The following is a 19,688-nucleotide window of genomic DNA, read 5'->3' as shown; positions in this document are numbered from 1 at the left end:
TACTTTATTATTAATGTTCTCTATCAACAGACAGAAGGACAATTACAGATACAACACAATAGATGAGCACAAGAACACAAAAGGAATAGAGAAAAGTAACAACAAAGAGAATATAAAAATAATTGAGTGTAGAGGCTGTTAATATACAAAGAAAAACTGCTACTAAGTACATTAGTAATTTGCAATAATAATTTAAATAAATGAAGTAAATTAGACTATTATAGAATGTGATTAAGTGTAACAACTTTTGTTTCAAATATATCCAAGTCCCAGCAGACAACATTAGCGGCTGATGGTGGTGGTGGTGGTGGTGGTGGTAATAATAATAATAATAATAATAATAATATAAACCAAGGGTGGCAAAACAGTAGAAAAATAAAGTAAACAAAGACTCCGAAAAAATCAGAATACAAAGACAAATAAGGAATTGGAGAAACTTGTCCATACTTACTGGATCAGGCTCGGATTCTGACAATATTATACGTCGTACAATTATCAATTTATAATTACTTTCTTCTGTCTCCGTTCGAATTTAATGAAGCTAAGGAGGAGTTGCGGGCTCTCACCTAAATGCCTCAGTATCGCAGCCCGTATCGTTTCAAAACACGTCGTGAACGTTATCGACCATGTCCGCCCCGCAGTAGGGCATCATCCGAATTACTGTATAATCGTCCCTCATTGTGCTTCATAAAGTTTCTCTAAGTGACATATCTAGATGATCTATATTGGATCCTAAAAGATGCGGGCTGCTTAAATGCTGCGTCCCGTGACCATGAACTCGCGACGCTGCCAAAAACAATTTCCCTAAAACTGCACTCGCGCTGGTTTATCCATACACAGCGTGAAACAACGAATGTCCCTACAGTTTTCTTCGAATCGTTACGAAGTTTTATGCGTTGCACAGAGTACGAAATAATGTAATGGCATCGATGTACGATCATGTTTCTGAACGTGGTAGATACAGCATTACCACTGCTTACAAATAGCATCCAGTGACCAGGTAAAAATGAGGAATGATTCGTGTGGGCCCTCGCGGAATCTTCTACAGCGCTGCCAACATAAACCGATGAGGCAAATTAAATTTGCGTCTACTTTCAGCATTCTGCAACAAAGCGGATCCTAAGTTCACACATCAAGATTTTCTGCGGTTTTCAGAAAGTTTAATTTTCCGTGCAATATTCAAACTCGCACCGGCTTCTCACAGATGAGCCTACTGAAACTTATTCGCACATTCCTGCACTGCAAACACTCTTAAGCTACCAGACGCAGTTACAGAAACAGTTTCAAACGCCCTCCTAGTTTCCGCTCTTTCGTGGGTCGTTAGTTTTGAAGGTGAGTGTATCTTTCTCTATGGGCCCTTCGCCATTCGGAGCAAAACTTCCTTTTTGTAATATTCTTTTATGACACATAAAGGTCATGTTTCTTCGCTCTCTGAAGCAACACATATTGCTTGTCCTTAAAACTACCTGTCGTGCGCAGGCAGGACCGCCGCTGGCTAATGAACATCTCATATGTTGCCCCGGCAAAGAGGCGATACAGAAATGTCCTTTGAATGCTTACTGCTGCAGAGAGCAGGACACAGCAATCTGTCTTCGTCACCGACTAATCCCTTGCTCAACAGTTTTCAAATCCGTACCTAATTTAAATCTCTAATAGATTTGTTCAGCTACGCGTGTTAGACCTGTTAAATGAGATGAAAATCGCGAAGAACGTTTGCAGAAACGTTCATGTTTCGTCCGTCACCAGATCGTAGAACAAAATCAAAGACAATTTTCTTTAACTTTCGGGAAAAAAACCAGGAATGTTTTCCAACATTCGTATTCAGAAAACGCAACGAATATACAAAAAAATACAGCATTTGTTTGGGTGTGAATGTCGACCCAAGGGAAGTGCAAAGGTCAAGGCTGAGGTACAACATTTTTTACAGAGTAATGTGTTCAACCGGGCAACTGAGGAAGGCAGCAAATATTTCAGGCCATGTATTCATGTCACAGAACAGGGAAATGCTTTTACACCGGAAAATATCTTCGCGTAACAAACAAAACTCAAGTCTGCAAACTGTATTCTTATTAATGAACGTACATGTTCATCTGCGGTGGGCCCTTTGTCAAGGTTCCGCGCGTCCCCTGGATCGCGGGTGCAGAATACGCTTCGTAGAAGAAATGAGAAATGCACATAAAGTTTTGTTCAGGAACTCAAGAGAGGACGACGCCTGAGAAACCTACACGTAGACAAGACAGAATAATAAAATGTATCTTCGATAAATATGAAATGAATCTGGAGACTAGATTAAAGTGGCTGAAGTCATCAGCGTCATTCTGTGAAGAAGGTAAAGCAGGATACTTTGTTGCCGACTGAGTACTTTTCAAGGAAGTACCCGCACTGTGAGGTTACGTCTAGATCTTTGTGGATCTAGTGTGTAATTTGTATTTTTACTAAGTGAGTTAATCTGGCTTTCATTTGTGGTCACTACGCAGAAGATGTCAAATCATTTTCTACGGAAACTCTGCCGTATGCCGGCACCTGCCACCATTACGCACAAATATTTGTGTCTAAGTAAGCAAACATTTTGTAATGTACACGCGATTGTTCCGTTTACTTTCATTTAATATTTCTTCCTCAGGCATCTACAGACACCCGACCGCATTGCTGTTCGGTTCTTAAAGCCTCTCGAAACAAAATCTGCAGGAAGAGAAATGTTACCTAAAAGTAAGAAGAGATCACGTTCTTGTAAACACATTAGCAAAAGGAGAAACGCCGAGAGTTGGCGTGTACGATGAAAGGTCACTGGCGGTGTTCCGAGAAACATGTCACCAGTCGGCCGTTCAGTTATAATGACCCACAGAGCAAGTAACCTCGATACAGGGGCAGCAGAGTTACAGAATCCGCCTCACGTCCCGCTGAGCTTGGCTGCCCTCGCCATGTTTCTGCAAGCAGCTACATTAGGACTGTTACGCACGATATTACTAGTACTGACTCCACTGAAAAGGGTATTTTATAACAAAACTGACAGTGGCTAAGCACATCGAGAAGCTCGTGAACAAATACACATACGAAGTAGGCGCTTATTAAGCTCTCTGTGCTTGGTTTGTTCAACCACGGCGTTTTGAATTGACGAAGGACAGACTGACGTGGCGAGCAACGGGATAATTAATGGTACAGAATTATTGACTCAAGGCCTAATACAAGGCACTGAGAGAAGCCTCGGGTATGATAGCCGGTCTCCGGCCAGAGATCTGAACTCAGGGCCTCCGGCATATTTATTATTTATTTATTTAGTGTTCTGTCTGCCGACAGGTCCATATGAACAGGATCCTTCCATCCTTTTCTCGGACTGGGACCTGTTCATATACGTTCTTGGCAGATGATCCAGAAGTGGTTTGCCATTGCCTTCTTCTGTGTGTGAATGGAGTAATTGTTGGGATGCCACGGAGGAAAACTCCGTGTTGCCTAGACCACGGCCTTGCCCAACACAAGTTATAAATTCGGGCACCGCCGGGAATCGAACCCGAGACCCCAGGATTACAAGGCCAGCGTTCTAACCGCTATAAATTCGAATCGCTCTGCCGCGACGCTGGGTAGGCGCTTTCTTTTCCTTTCTCTGTGATTAGCAGAAACGATTGTGCGCTGTTCTGGTCACGTTGATTCCCTTCAAACGCTTTTACGTTGAAGGAGGACATGGCCCTCGTGCAGGCGACGCAGAGACGTAGAACTGTGCTGTTCTTCACATTGCAGACGGCCTAGAATCTAATAATGAATGACGAGCAGGTCCTTTCCTACCTTTCGGAGAGACAGCTTTTGTTTATGTGTCAGGCGCCAGAATCACGCCCGCGTTTTCTCTGCGGCAATTTATGTTATTAATCTACTGCATTTTCCCGAGCACCTCGTAATAAGCTTAATCAAGGACTGGGGCTGGGCGCAGAAGAACGAGACGGAGGGCTTGCGAGCGGAATTCTTAATGCCGCTATTAGTAAAGGTCTGAACCGCAATGTGCGGGGGCCCATTTATATTACCCCACATACAGTATAATACGTTCCGGGGGGTTGCACCCGCCACAAGCCCAGAAAATAAAACCACGAGCGAATCGTACAGTGCCCGGCAAAAATACCTCATCACACCCTCCTGTCAGAACAACGCAATTACAGACTGCAGTCGCCTGCACTGATCTGTGGTCCAAAGCACCAGGAAGACGACTATATCGATAACGCAGTCGCCCTGCGCGTTCTCTGACGGCGAGATTATCCTTCGCCCTCTGCAGCCAACCCGAACACTGCAAAACTGGGAAAAGATGCCCAGTTCAATAATCTGTACTATACAATACACGCTTTTATGCTCGCTTGCGCGCAATGCATATGGGATCGGACCTCGTAGAAAACTCTGAAATAACGTAACATGTAGCAAAGTCCTTACCTCTGAAACGGCGCGCTTCGAAGGAAGGAGACAGCACGAGATTAAGGCACCAAAGAAACCACCCCCTTGGATGCGATGCATGCATCTGCTGAGTTAAAAGAACTTCAAAGTGGACCACGTGAGTGAAACTCACGGACCAGTGGTCCGCAAACCACACTTGTCGAACCTCTGGTTCGTAGTTCACACGGCTGTTTTTGCGGAACCTAACCTCAACAGCCGTAGAGTGATGAAGTTGTCGCCTTCATGTTCAGGATAGAAAGAGGCGATACGTCTCTGTGAAGTTTCGGGTAATCACCTACAAGACCACACGGCGCCATAAGGAGACCATAAAAAACTTTCTTATCGCCACAGAATACTAAAGTTGCGTTAATTTCTGTGCTCGCAGAACCCGTCCCAAGCCCTTCCCCAAATACAGAGAACCACCCATTGTCGACCATGTGATTGCTATTCAACGCATTCATGTCCAGAGGCATTCTCCCCATCCACAACTGCGGAGACCTGGTACCTTCCATGAGAGATGTAAACAAAGAAACAATTCATTTAGGAATATCGCATCATGTATGCGTTTCTCCTAGAATATTTAATGACTTCGTTTCGTCTCTGCTGATGTTCAGCAAAGTTTGTTTACGAGTGAAAGTGCAGCACAGGCAGATGAAGGGAGCGTAGGCGAAGTGATGAATTGTAAGGTGGTGGCAGGAGGAGAAGGGGGTGGCGGGCGAAGTAAGGGTGGGAAATAAGGCACACCCCAATCTATCTCGCCAGTCTAGGGAAAGATTGCAGGTATTTATCTCGCAGAGTTGGTTCGCTCGCTTTTGCTGGATTTCTAATCAGACAGTGCGACGCTCCCGCACATAGCAACTAGCCGAGCGAGTGGACACTACCACGTGGGTTCTTGAGGGATGGTGGGTTGCGTCCCAGGGTACGAAGCCAGAGAAACAGCGCTGGCACTCCTTCTATGGAGGGCTACGTTTTCAACGGACCGGTCGTTCGCGAATATTTCTCTGCGTCCAAAACTGAAACAACAACAAAATATTTCGGCCGCCATGCACCATTCTACACACACACAAAAAAAAACTTAGCTGTACGGAGTCAGCGGAAAGGCCGGGCGTTTGATACAGCAACTCGTGACGACCCACTTTCATGCGGAAGATTTGATTTAAGTTACGTCATTGCAAGTTTCGGTGAGCCAAAAATTATTAACACGTCGATGAGTAGTTCTGAGAGTACCACATACACGTTTCTGATGTAAATCCAAAAAAAATCAGTGAGAGGTAGAATTTCAAACTTAATTTCTTATAACGTGACTTCTCTTCTGATCGACTGTAACGTAAAACAAATTTCAGACACATTCATCCCGAGAGCCAGGCGTAAAAAAGCTACTCTTAAAATTTCTCTCGAGATTATTGAGGTAAATCAGGGCGTGAGTCGAATTCCTTTGAATTCGTAATAATTTTCTTTGAAACATTCGTACACGTTGACAAACGTCGCCTCCTGTGTCTTTCAGAACAAATAAATAAATTTAAAAACTTCCAGAGTACAATCGTTCTGATGAATTCAGAAACTTTGTCAGAAGTCCAGAAAATGGCTGTATTTGGTATTTACCAAATATACCTGAGAGATACGACAAAAGACCAAGCGAATTCTTATCCAAAACGTAATTCTTTCAAGTCGGCTAGTCGTTTATGAATTTCGGCACAGAGCGACTACAGGAAGCAACGAATGTGGACGGGGGAGCAAGACGGGTGGCATAGTTACAGGCGCTAACTGCAACTGCGCTGGTCGGGGTCGAGATTCTCTGAGTTAAACGCAACATGACGGGTCAAGCCGTCGTAAACACGCCGAACACGGTCAGTTGAGGGCTACCAGGCACAGAGAAACGTCTTCCTGAAATCAACCACTACAGTGGAAGCTCGTTCGCTTAATAAACTTCGTAAAAAAATGTCTGTGTTGGCCTTGTTATGAAACCACGTGGCGCGACGCCTAGCAATTAACATCTCTTTCCCATCTTTTCCCCCGACAGCGCTTATATGTACATGACATGTGTGAGACAGTACGCCCTTCTGACCGATCACAGGAGGTACGACTCTACACAGTGATGGACGCTTAAACTACATCCGTTTCCGGGAGTAAGCGACGTCGAGTGTTGAAGGTTTTACAGTGCTTCAGAGAAACAAATGAAGATGGCAACTATAACGGCCTACTGTAACGTTGAAATATCTTCCACAACTAATGCGGCTTATCCAGAAAGAGAAAGGACGTGGCACTTTTACTGTTACACTAATTTTGAAACTTTATGTACCCACTAGAAATACGTGTAACTCTTCATATCGGAGAGACAAAACTAAGGTCAGTGCAAGAGACGTGAATTCCAATACAGCAGCAAATCAAATAATCGCTGTCCGCTTTTAAGATCGTACAAATCCGTGAGTCAAAACGCAGTTACTGAAAGTTATCGCAGAAGGTACTTCCTAGTTAAGTCAGTGGTTTGAAACAAAAGCCAATTGCGCTTACGGCCCCCACCCCCACCCCATAAATAAGAAGACTTGTGACGACGGTGATGTCGGCCAGACTGATAACACGAAGGCGCAGTAACCACCACGCCCAACCCCCGGCCATCCCCTTCCGTTCCCGTTTTGGCTTCTCATTCGCTTCCCCTTTTCCTCTCTTACGTCCTTATTTTCTCTCGGAATTCCTCATGAAAGGAAAAGGAAACGAACGCATTAGAATAAATATTGGCTGCAGGGAGGAAGATAAGGGCTCGCGAAGAAGCCACTGTCCAGTCACTGGCTATTTGTGATTAAAATTCATTACAATGCGAATACTAGGCAGCAGTTGGGGATAGCGGGGCGGCTGACCACTGAATTAATGCTGCCCTCGCAAACCCGAATCATAGGGCGTTCACACGCCTCGTCCTCAAGTCATCCAGAAACGGCTTCAGTTAGCCTTAATTTCGTTACTGACCCCCAGAGAATGGAATCTGCATTACTTTCCGTTTGTACGAATACAAATTTCTCGAATATTATGGCATTATGAATGTAATGCATTAGCCGTCTCGCTTTATTACACAGATTGTCTTCAGGGTAAGAAGCCTTTGTGTCTGTGGGATTTTAGGTTTCCTCGGCGGTGAGTCTGAAGATGGCTGTCTTCCCGGTTGGATCGCTGGGGAGTCTGGTAGAAGATTACCGACGTTTCAGAGGTCCTTGGTACCTACACTATCAGGGCGACTCATCGTCGGTAAACTACCCGGCACAACAACCCGGAAGACAGCCATCCTCAGGGTTCGCATCCAGAACTTGCCAATTCACTCGTCTCCATCAAGTGCCTTGGATAAGAACAGGCTCTGTCTTCGCTCTGCGTGCATCTTCATGGCGAGAATCCGAAGAACAGGGACGGCTGTGACGGCCTCGTCACTCCCGGTACAGCACTGCGATCTCAGTCTCCCTGTTCCAACATCAGGGTAATTATGAAGAACGCGAAAGTGTTCGGTCGTGGCCTACTTTAAGGCAGTATTCCAGGAATGTCATGGACACGATGAGGAACCAACCAAGAAGAATGCCAACCAGCTGTAGTTCGTTACGATTTCCGATGCCGAGAGGTTGGTCGGCCACGAAGAACGAGGGAAGTGACGAATTATCCGAGGCGATCTGCGCGACAGACCGGACGGCAGCTCGCCTGCAAAACGAAATGCTGAAGTTCTCCCGGACCGCCGGACAAAGAGTTGACCAAAATGTTTTGCCGCGAATCAGCGTCTGAGGGAGACTAGAACATTTCAAGGAAACCCAGCAGGTTAACGCGGAGAGTTCGGTCGCAGGGGAGGAAATCCCCAACGCGGCTGGAAACAACGCCGCACAACGACGACCTTCAGTTTCTGATAGCAATCTGCGCGGTCCACGACATCTCCAACGCGTATCGATTTTAAAGGACTTTTAATCGGAACAGAGCAGCGTAAATTATCATATTTGACATATTCAAGGATCAGGCAATATCCCCTAATTTATGAAACCTAATATTGCATTACTCTGTATAGGATATTTATATAGATACCGAAGAACTTCAAAAATAGACACGAATTCTTTTACTGACTGTGGTTGTCTGCGTGTGCTGATTTCTTGAGGCGGCAGATGTCTCAGCGGTCGTGTACTTCCGTCAAAATCCTGTTAAGTACGTCTCGTAAGCTCCTTTACGTCTTATGCAATTCGGCTTAAAGTTTTAATGACATTTCTTCATATGAAGCTCAAAAGTTTCAGGTTAAATCAGATGACCTTGGCGTCCTTGAGGTAGGGTTGCAATGCATTTGCATATAGTTCCCATAACTAGACCAACACCAATCAAATGCGCGATTACTTAAACGGGAAAAAAGAAAACATGTAAACAAACACAAACGCGGGTTGTTGGGTCAGTAAAAGCTATGGAAAGAAAAATATTTGAAGTAATTAAGCAAATTTATTTTTATGAAGTTAACCTTAAATCATGCAAAACAGTCACTGTTGAGAAATCTAACAACTCAGATATGATGCTGCTGCCTCTCGAACATCCTGTACTTCCATCCTGGACCCAGATAGGGTTTCCGTATAGAATAGTTTTCCATGAAGCAAGAGAAAAGAAGAATAAAAAGCCTGCTACCTCTTGGTCAGTCTGGAATTGGGTGCACCAAAGCAGTCAGAGGAATGGAAACGGGGTGAGGGGTGGCGTATTTGATTTGGAATTGGGAATTGGGCTCGGGGAATGAGTATATAGGGGAATGTAAGAAGAAAGAATGAGGGGCGAAGGAGTAAAGAAAAATGAGACGGTCAGCATCATGTATACAGTCCTCCGTCCGTCCGTCCGTCCGTCCGTCCGTCCGTATCCCGTTCCTTCGCTGTGTCCCGTAACGGTTATGAATTACAGGTTCTTCCGTCCGTCCTGACCCAAAACGGTGTGAAATAGATCACATCCCGTCGCCCTAACTTCATGGCCTCTCGGCGACACGGGATCTGCTGACTTTCCAGCATCCCGTAGAAAGCATCGGCCACTGCAGATCAACGCATCGAATCATCCGACACTTCTTCGTGCTTTGCCTCCCCATTACACCCTCCTGCCATCTGCTTAAAAACAGAAGGTCATGGACCGAGTGTGCCTGAGAACGAGATGCTGTGAATATTTGAGAGAAGAATCATCACGAGGAGCTTTGTACTCTGTACTCTCAAACAAATGTTATCCCAGTGAACAAGCGGTGAATGCAGGAGCAGATGGGAAGGGAGTATCAGAACCAACCTTCGAGACGCAGAGTGTGAAGACTCAGGCTACAATCACAGGTTCCTGAGAACCTTCGACTTTCTGAAAATGCTGCACGACCGTCAGCTTCTGAAGGTTTTTTATATAAAATTATCATCGTTACTATGGTAACTAATACTACTGCGTCAGGATTAAGTTATCAACTTAATCATTATAAGGAGTATACCTTGGAACATCTTTTGTCTAATATTTTATTTGTTACATCTGTTCCAAAATGTACCATTCTACCTACATGGAATTCAATATTCACGAAACTAAAATAATGCTGCTATTGGTCGTCTGGGTTGTGACGCCGCGTGACGGAGAACCCAGTCTTCGCCTTCAGGGCTTATGTACGTTCCTCCGAAACGTCGACTTGTGACATTTAATTTTAAAATCCCCTGAAATTTTCCACTGACTGTGGATAATACTTTCTTCAATTATCAATAGAACGTAATTTTAGAAAATCCTGTAAATGTCACTGGTTCCTAACGAACCATCACTTCATCGATTCCTGAATTACCGAACTCCATGAAGAAATACACAGGCCATACGCTTACTTGACACAGTCAACTCCCCTTCGAAAATTTCGAGGTTAAATATTCACTGGGCGCTGAACACTTTCTATGCCCTCAACAGAGAGTGACTCCACACAAATTCCTTTGCCACCAAAGCAAATATGGAACGCATTCAATAAGCAGAGCACATTTCTGCAGACGAGGTCTCCTGTTTTGATGGGACTGAGAGTCTTGTGTTCTCGTCTTCTCCAGAATCCAATATTGATGACCAATACTCGGCCTCAGTCCAGCGGTCACAGCAAGACTGGTCTATATCCCAGCACTCCGCCAGTGATTTAACGTTAAGAGCACTGAAGCCAGGCGTCCAGCGATGGGCGGTCCGAAGTTATTATGAGAGGCGACTCGTTCGTTGGGCCACTGCGAGATTAAGAGTTTAAGGACTGGAAACTCAAAGCAACTTGCAGAAATAGGAATACAAATCATAGCATTGTCTGACAACATTTATTTTAAAGCCTGCACTAATTTCTAGGGCCTACACTTATCAACCGATTTAGCATTTTCTCGTTTACGACGAACCTCATGTTATAATCTATTAATGCACATAAAACACAGACTGACATGCACACATGCACATAAATACCACATTTATATTGACATCACTGCTCAATTCTAATGTTTCGTCCTCAAAGTAACGACAGACAGAAACCAAGAATATGAAGCCCTTACCCTCCCGGTCAGAGGCGAAGCCCCTGATCTAGGACCGATGTGCCGCTATCGCACACCTCGTGGGTCGGTGACAGATGAGGAGTATGGAATGGCGATCGACGCAGGAAAACACTGCTCCAGTGCCATTTCGAATCTCACTTGAAGTCACCGAGACTGAACCCAGGTTTACTCGGCGAGAAATCTAGCCGTGTGGCAGGCGATACGTAATGTGCCGATTTCCAGGAGTTAAAATCTACTGGTTGGTTCAAATTGTGTATTGCAATGTAACTAACCTACTGGAGCGACCACCCCACACGATCACATCTTAACATCTGAAAACGTTCCTTTCCTCAGTTAGCAGGCCACTCACTACATTTCAGTGGCGCACTGTACAAATTAGGTGTCGTTCATTGAGCATCTTCTCACCACAGCATTTCGCGTCCTCAGGTCGAAGGTACAGCAGGTGGAGGACTAGGCCTGCAGAGATGGAGGGCGGATGCGGGTATGCTGGACGGCTTAGGACAACGGGAGTCAGAAGGGGCAAACACTGCGAGGAACCAACAAATTACAAAATGTCCCTGTGTAGGGCCCAGGACCTGGGACTTGACGGCTTCTTTGAAAGTCACTGAGCAACGGAAGACAAGCTTTTTTCAACAAATGTGAACAGCGATGAAACACGAAGGACAAGACGGCCGGAGCATGTAGCGAAAACAATTTCGGCTGAAAAACTTGAAGGAAGACATCAAACGGAAGACCAAGATGTTGATGGGAGGATAATATTGTAATGGATCTTCATGGAAACTGCGTGGGTGGGTGTGGACTGTACTGATGTGGTCCAGAATATGGCTGTGAACATAATAATGGGTCTTCTTCCACAAAAGACGGAGAATCTGACTAACTGAGCAGCCACTAGCTCTTCGTGGACTGTAATCCATGGATTTAGTTAACTGTATGCATGGTAACAACGTGATATTATCTGTGATAAACTCAATGTAGTCGCGATCCACGCTAACGGGATTCGTGCACAGAAAGCGAATACTAAATTGTATAATTACAGATTTGTAGTCACTTCCGTACCTCGATTTTGTTAATATACGAAATTCGTTCAATTGTGGATTAATTTTCAGCTAATTTCAGCCAGAACTAGCGACACATTCGCATTCAAAGCAATAATTACACAGTTGCTAACGATTAAAGGGTTCCTCCAAATTGATTAACTTGCAAAAATGTTACAATTTATATCGGCATAAATTTACAAGGCACTCCATGTCGCACTTAGGAAAACAAAGACCGGGCGATGAGGTCCTCTTCCTATCCGTTAAGCCTCGCTACAGACTGGCACTCCGTGCGTCATACAACAGCGTGCCATTGCTGTTTCAGTCGAGGTCAACTGCTTCGTATTCTGGAGGCTCCGGGTTCAAATCTGAACCCGGGGGGCCCAGTATCCAAACCAAGATTTCTCGAGACCTTCCATGGGCAAAGGTCGGGGTGTCGGTATAAATTCGGCCACGACCACTTCTTTCCAATTCAGCACTCAAAAACTACGTAAGCTGCTAAGCAGTCTGAAAGAATTCGTCGAACAAATCAATTACTCAATCACCGAATCAGTTACAGAAGTGTAGCGAGGGTGAATCCCAATTGCCTGGACATGTGACGGTCTTGCAGTGTGGACCGCGGGCCTGTGATTGGCTCTAGGGTGGGTCAAGGCTTGTCACATGACAGTGTATATGTAAGGTCATCCTCTCGTGTGACAGTCTTGAACAATCCCATCCGTGGCGTGGTCACAGGGACTCGTTCTAATAAATGTCACAAAAATTGAGGAGACGTCTTTGTCCTAGAAGATTTCTTCCCCTTCTCTTCAGTTCTTGCTCACATATTTCTGGAGATCGCTTTTCGGAAAATGACACGACATTTCACCTACCGGGTAACCTTCCCCTTCTCCTGCACGGAAACCGTAGTGCCACTTCACATACGCGAGTTTAAAATTAATGGATTAATCATTCCGCACAACAAGGATTCGTTCTGCCATCAACATTTTCTTTAGTAAAATAAACTTATGAGACCCGCGTCGTTCAGTCAGGACTGTTTCAACAAACCACAGTTATTATAAGACAAAATTACAAGTTCAATGACGAAAAGAAACTCTGTAGATTGACAAATTATAAGACGACAAGTGAATTTAAACATCAGGGCATGAGATGTACTAAAGAAAACATTAAGAGAAGAAATTCAGAAATTTCGGATATGACACAACACAAGAAAAAACGTCTTCAGGACATCGACGCAATAAATTGGCAAATACTTTTCAGACATTTAAGAAATTCTGGCAAAGACAGAAAACGACAACTGATTTTTTTTCCTGAATAAGCATCAGAGATCACAATACGAGTAAGGATATTACACGAGCAGGAATTAATGGTGAAATATGAAACTACGAGTGCTCAAAAAGTGGTTGCTAGGCAACCCGGCCACATAGCCGAAACATACCTGGACCATCTTCTGTACACTGAGCGTTTATTTTGATGCAATAGTTCTCATCACAAGATGCATCTGTCGTATCTTGCACGTGTACAAAGTAAATTACCTGTTTGTACCTGCATGTCATCGCGAACTGGCAACCTCCAGCCCCTGTACTGATTCCTTAAATTCAAAGGCGTTCGCGGTTGTAAGGCAAGCCATTGAAGCTGTCTTCAGATGAACGTCTTCGTCTGTCAACAAGGAGCCCCCTCTTTGTTTGTCGGAGCAGTCACCAGACTTATATTACGACTAATTGGATTATCAAGAAAGCAGGAACGTAAGCAGAAGACAGGTAACACAACATCCGGACAGCCTCCCCGCCCATATCAGTGAGCCTTGTTTGTTTTCTGGGCGGAGCCATGACACACCAACAACTGACAGTCACCCCCGAGCTCCGGCTGCATGGAAGGCGCGTTCAGGCGTTCAGAACTGTTCCTCGTCCACCATCGCAAAACAGCCTACCTCTCTTCGTGTTCCTTTTCACACCTGTTCGTATCTCGGTGCTTATTTTCCGACGGTCCTTCTCTACGCTTTCCCACAATGCTGTCCGCTTCCTTACAAAACCAGCCACGCTAACTAACAAACACCCATACAGACATCAACTTGCAATGACACGCGTTTCAGAACACCGCACCAACCAACCGCTTCGTCAACTCACTCCCTGGAACATAGTTCTTACAGAAAAGCTAATGGTCGCTCAGTTAATCAAGAAATTTCACGCCTTTTATGGATCCATCACGACAGAATTCGATGTTTTTGCCTCTGTGTCTGCTTGCCCCCCTTCGAAACAACCTTTTAGCGCCGTTCTTCTGTCGTCCTAAATTCCGAGCTACCGAGATCGCCCTCAGGACAATTTTTCGGAGTTCAGACCCTCCTACGTTCCATTTCTAAAACTCAGGGAATACGCATGCCAAGTTTGGTGCGAATCGGTGAATTCGGGAGTCAACACGACTACAATCTTCAGGTGAATGCTCGTCGTGTACGGAATTCTCTTATTTTCAGCGACTGAAATCGTTCAAGAGAGTTGGGGGGAGGGGGTACGAGTTAAACTTCCGAGGTCTGAAATGGTTATGACAATCTTTAAAAGAGTCTTTTATAGAACGAGGTTTTCGTGATGAAGGAACCAACATTCTGTCCCTGACTCTTGACTCCAAAACTTATTTTAAACCCGGCAAAACGCAAAGCAAAACACCTGTTTCCTTCGGCTACGGACAGACTTGCGTTTCCAGACAAATCGACAAGTTATATAGGCCGCTGTGATCCCTACTAGTTTAATGGACGGATTTTATTTTAAAACTGTGCACTGTAAGCCTATACGACGTTTCGAAGGCGTTTTTACGTAAAAAAAATATACAGTGGGCAACGTCCAACTCTGCTTCTGACATAAAATTTACATGTTTCATTTATTTAAAATATTTACGACCAAACTGCGCCTCTAAGAGCATTCTCAATAAATTGTATTCCACGTTTTACCTTAAAGGAATCGGTGAAAAAGTTCCTCTTCGGGTGCAAGGAATGAATGTGCGGTCCATTTAACCATCAAAAGATCTGACTAAATAACAGTTTGGATATTCCGTTCAACGTTGAGAGTCATTGAACTAAACAGCTTGCAAAAGTGTACAATATTGTGGGTAGTGATTACTCTTTAATACACCTCAGATCAAAAGCGAGCAACACAAACCTCGTGTGAATTTATTCTTTCAGGAGATGCTGTAACCTGACGTCGTAAAAAAGAAAAGCTTAAGCCAAAATGCAGTTACAATGGACACGGCTCTCCACATCATTTTTGCCTTGTCATTGCTGCATGATCATTTATAACCCAGCGCCCCCCCCCCCCCCCCAGCTGGCCGTGTAATGAACTGGAGACGTAAGATAACAGAGTCGAAATGCGGGATCGCTGCGCGCCCAGGGGCAGCGTTAAACATTTACCTTTTGTGCGCCGGATGACAATGAAATTATCTCTAGTTAGGCTCCACGTTCATAAAGACTATTAGCTCTTCCTTGAAAAATCTGACAGTTGCTCAGCTACCAAAAACCTTTCTGCTGTTAAAAAAACGCGGTCATTACCCGAGATAGTGATTCGCCTTCTCTGACAGAAATTTTAAGGGCATCCACCGATCTGCGCCTAGCCCCACGAGATCTTGGAACAAAATTCCGTACGCACGTCAATCTTATCCGTGCATGCTACATTCCCAACACAGTTCATGTTAATTATTCTGCGAAAGTCAACTTAATAAAGTTTGTATTAATAACTAACAGCATGGATGGCAGTCTTTCCTGAGAAGCTTACAGATGCTCAGTTACTCAAGAAATTACTCGTCTTTTATGAAATCCGAAAGTTCATTACTGCGTTAAAAAGGCTGTCAGCTGTCTCTTCCGTCTACCTTATAAATCCAGTAAATTCCCTACGCCATTCCTTCGACTTCTATTTAACATAATCCATCTACGCCCAGGATTTCCAAGTGATCTCTTTCCTTCCGTTTAAGCACTTCTTATGTTTCCACATGCCCCGCCCATATCATCCACCTTAATTTGATGAACCAGTGGCAACTGGCGAAAATAAAAAGTACATTAATTTCCTTGCCACTTCGTCTCTCTTAGGTCTAAATTTTCTCCTCTGGATCATATCATCAAATAACTTTACTTATTCACTTACATAATGCACCGAATAGTCGGATTAAAATTGGTCGGAATTTCGTGACGTCGACAGTTCTGGTAAACTGCTTCTGGGGTCCTCAAGCTGAAAGCCTTGTGCGTCCGAGTGAAGTTAAGTTCCGAAAAGACTTCGCCGGTCACTCAGTCAGACTTCGTACTTACATCAACAAATCAGCGTTATCTGCGTACCACGTGTACCTGGTGACAAGGATCATAGGCGAATTTCGAAATAATTACGATAATTCCGTAATCAGGGACATAGTTTTGCGGCACGGCAAGAGTTGAAAATGAAACACGAACTTACTCTGATGTCAATGCGAATTAACAAAGCCTTAATACACAAAAAATATTATATAAAGCATGTGGAACAGGAGAGCAATAATCTGCCTTAAAGTGTTACATAAGAGAGGCCAGAACAGCGGAAATTCATAATTACAACACCGATTTACGCATTTCTGTAGGTACACATATGAGCCGGGATAGCTCAGTCAGTATAGTGACTAGCTACGGGCTGGACGGCCGGGGTTCGATCCCCGACGGGGGCAGAGGATTTTTCCTCTAGCCTCTGCGTCCAGACCGGCTCTGGGGCCTACCCAGCCTCCTCTACAATGGGTACCGGGGTCCTTTCCCGGGAGTAAAGCCGGCCGGGGCGTGATGCTGACCACTCACCCCCATCTAGTGCCGAGGTCAAGGAAGAGAGGAGCTATACCTCCACTCCCCCCAAACAAACTTTTACTTTTTGTAGGTACACATACACCGATATCCACTGCGCTGGATTTGCCGAACAGACTGTACCACAAGCAATGTATGCATTTGTCAATATATAAACTATGGTTTATTAGAGAATATAATCCCTTTCTGGGAAGAAAATAAAAAAGTGTCACGTATTTGGCTCGTCATGCCTTTGTCTTTCAAACAAAACAAAAGCAGAGACACAAAGAGGCCACTAAAACATCCTTGTGATGAGGCTCTAACGGTGTGGAAAAACTGCAATGTAGCAGCACTACCTGCTACAAAATCTGAAAATTTCGTAAAATGCCTAAACAATAAAAAGTCAGAATAGGTCTGAGAGCCGAAGGGAGACTCAGCTTCGCAATATTGTTCACTTACCACAGCAAAGCACGCATTATTATGGTAATGGAGTAGAAAATTAAATTTCGTTTCTCATGGCTTGATAAATCGATGTAACAATTCACCCTTGCCCTCTTTCACTTCGCCCCCCTATTCTTAGGCAAAGAAGACAAAATGTTGCCCAGGGCAATAAGGGTGAAAGAGATGAACTTGGAGCACCCTTATGTTTTACAGACAGCCACCCCCTATCGTCACATTTGAGGGCTTTATAGAAAGGGCGTGATAAAAGGGAACTTTCATATTCCTGCGCTTTTGAATGAAGGGGGCGGCTATAGAATGTAAAAAAAAGTTCAGAAGAAGTTGCTATGAACCGGAATGTCTGCGGAGGGTAAGTTCATTACATTTGCTTTAAACGCGAGCACTAAAGACGCACGGGAGGGAACCTCCCGGAGCAGAAACCTTGCAAGTTTTTGCCACACAGTTAACAGGGACGACCCCTAGGTGAAGCCCGTCAACCACCGCGAGCTATGGAACCGACTGCTTGTTCAAGCTCTTTCCAGCCTCGCGTCTGAGTGATCTCTGTTATCACGTGTCCTTCGCGCCAGCTGCATAAAATGAGCCCAGGATGAGGAGGCCGTGTTGCGATAGTATTTGAACAATGTACATAGTCCATTGTCCGTCTGCAATCAACAACAAAGTGTTCAAACTTCTTTTATTTTACGATACTGTGTCCGGTATTATAAACTAAAAAGAAAAAATTAAATGGATGGAGTCCACCTGAACTCAAAAGAGGGGGATTTTGTAGTCAAATGAGCCACTATAGACTTTCCAAAAATACACTGACGTCTGAAGATCGTTTAGACAGCACATCCCAAGAGTTCTGACATGGTAAAACATATGTAATTTAATCAGATAAAACACTTTAAACTAACAACGACCTAAAACACTGAAATGAGGTCCCACAGCTAACAGCTTTGTGTTTGAAAGTTCCTTTTATAAAATACGAAGAAGATACATGAAAATCTTTCCATTTGCATCTCGCGATCACCGAAATGTAAAACCCCGGCTCGTCACTTCTGCGGTGTTCCTACCTTCATTTATGCTGAAGTCGAGTCCAGTTAAGGAAGGTTCAGTGTGTCGGTCGTGCGATAAATATTTGCCCGTTGTATCATCTCTCCGCCACAGCGGGGAGCTGTCATCAACGCAAAGGCAGCCCCTGTAAGCCGACACATGTTATAACACGCTACGACAGACCTGCAGACAAGCGCCGAACCCTGCAATTACGGGTTCTCCTTCGCCTTACATGCATCGAGGAAGTGGGACGCCTGTAGCAGATCCACACATCGTCTGTCTGTCTGTCTACCTGGTCTTCTGACTGTCTCTGGATGGGACGCATGGACCGCCCACGAGCTGGACGAAAGGGGTTCGACTCCCGGCAGAGTGCTTCCTCGTCCCCACGTCCAGTATTAACCGCCGTGAGAACTTCAGAACTTCAAAATATTACGCTAGGTCTTCCAAGTGGCCTCTTACATCAGTTAATCGAACTAAAATTTTAAGAGCCGCAGCTTCCCGATGATCATTCTCATATTCGGTAAAGATCAAAAAGTATCCACAACTTTTTCGTCAACTGTTACTTCCTTCGTAAGTCCAAGTGTTCTCCTGTTTTCGCTGAAGTACGGCCGATCGGTTTTCTTCCTTCAATAAGCAAGCATTTGGTTAATACTTCGCCTGCAAACTGCAAATCTCGACTCGGAGAACCGCAGTCTTGCGAGGTGCGTGACCTGAGGACGTCTGCTGTTCTTGACAGCCGTCTCGGGGGTTGTACGCTGTGCGAAACATTTCCTTACAAGCGACTCAAAAACAGCTTCATCTTCGCTTTTCGTCAAGGCTTCAAGTGTTATCACTCGCTTGGGAGTTGTACAAGACCGCCAGGAATTCTGCACGCGGAACTGCTCCATCGTTCTTCTGTCTATCTCTCTCTCGCGTGCGAGATAGAGAGAGGGAGCATACACGAAGTCCTGCATACATCAGCGACGGTAAGAAGGCTTAAGTTTTTTCCGGTAAGTAACTTCTACCCAGCACAAACTGCGCACGCATTTGTGCTGCTGCAAAACACATTCTATTTCACAACTAGAAACGTTCTCCGTCTCTCGTTTCAATTCTGTGAACGCGGAATTAGCGTTGTGTAGCGCCACATAATTAACACGTACATAGAGAAGACGAATGGAAATTGCTGACAACCTGAATCCTTTGACACAGCTCTGTTCATCGAGTGCGATTTTAACGTCGCTCAGCGTTTAACACATTGCAGAGGCGTTAATCTTTTCTGTCAGTAGCGAAGTTAACTCCGTACATACCGCGGGCCAGTGCGGCACTGCGGTTGGCTGAGAGCTTCCTGCCGTAGTAATGAATCGGCGACCTGCACTGACTGACCCGCCCAGCCAGTAAAGAATTCGTCGTCGTCGTGTTCCCATCGTTGCAAATTTCGATCCACACGAATCCAGTCCACACTCTAATTCACTGAGATCCTTTTTGTATTACCTTCTTAAGCAGGTTCTT

The 19,688-nt window shown here is 44.7% G+C and overlaps 1 protein-coding gene across 2 annotated transcripts in view; it reads right to left on the bottom strand.

Annotated features, from left to right (window-relative positions):
• LOC110832591 (uncharacterized) overlaps window positions 1-19,688 on the bottom strand; it is a 364,557-nt gene that overhangs the window by 305,888 nt on the left and 38,981 nt on the right. The gene's annotated exons all lie outside the window — the stretch shown is intronic.

Source organism: Zootermopsis nevadensis, unplaced genomic scaffold (assembly GCF_977971745.1).
Source record: "Zootermopsis nevadensis isolate Lab colony 2312 unplaced genomic scaffold, Znev_1.0 Znev_ptg000020l, whole genome shotgun sequence".
In the NCBI taxonomy this organism is placed as follows: domain Eukaryota; kingdom Metazoa; phylum Arthropoda; class Insecta; order Blattodea; family Termopsidae; genus Zootermopsis; species Zootermopsis nevadensis.
The sequence above is the reverse complement of the archived record's forward strand: the minus strand, read 5'-3'. Positions and strand labels throughout refer to the sequence as shown.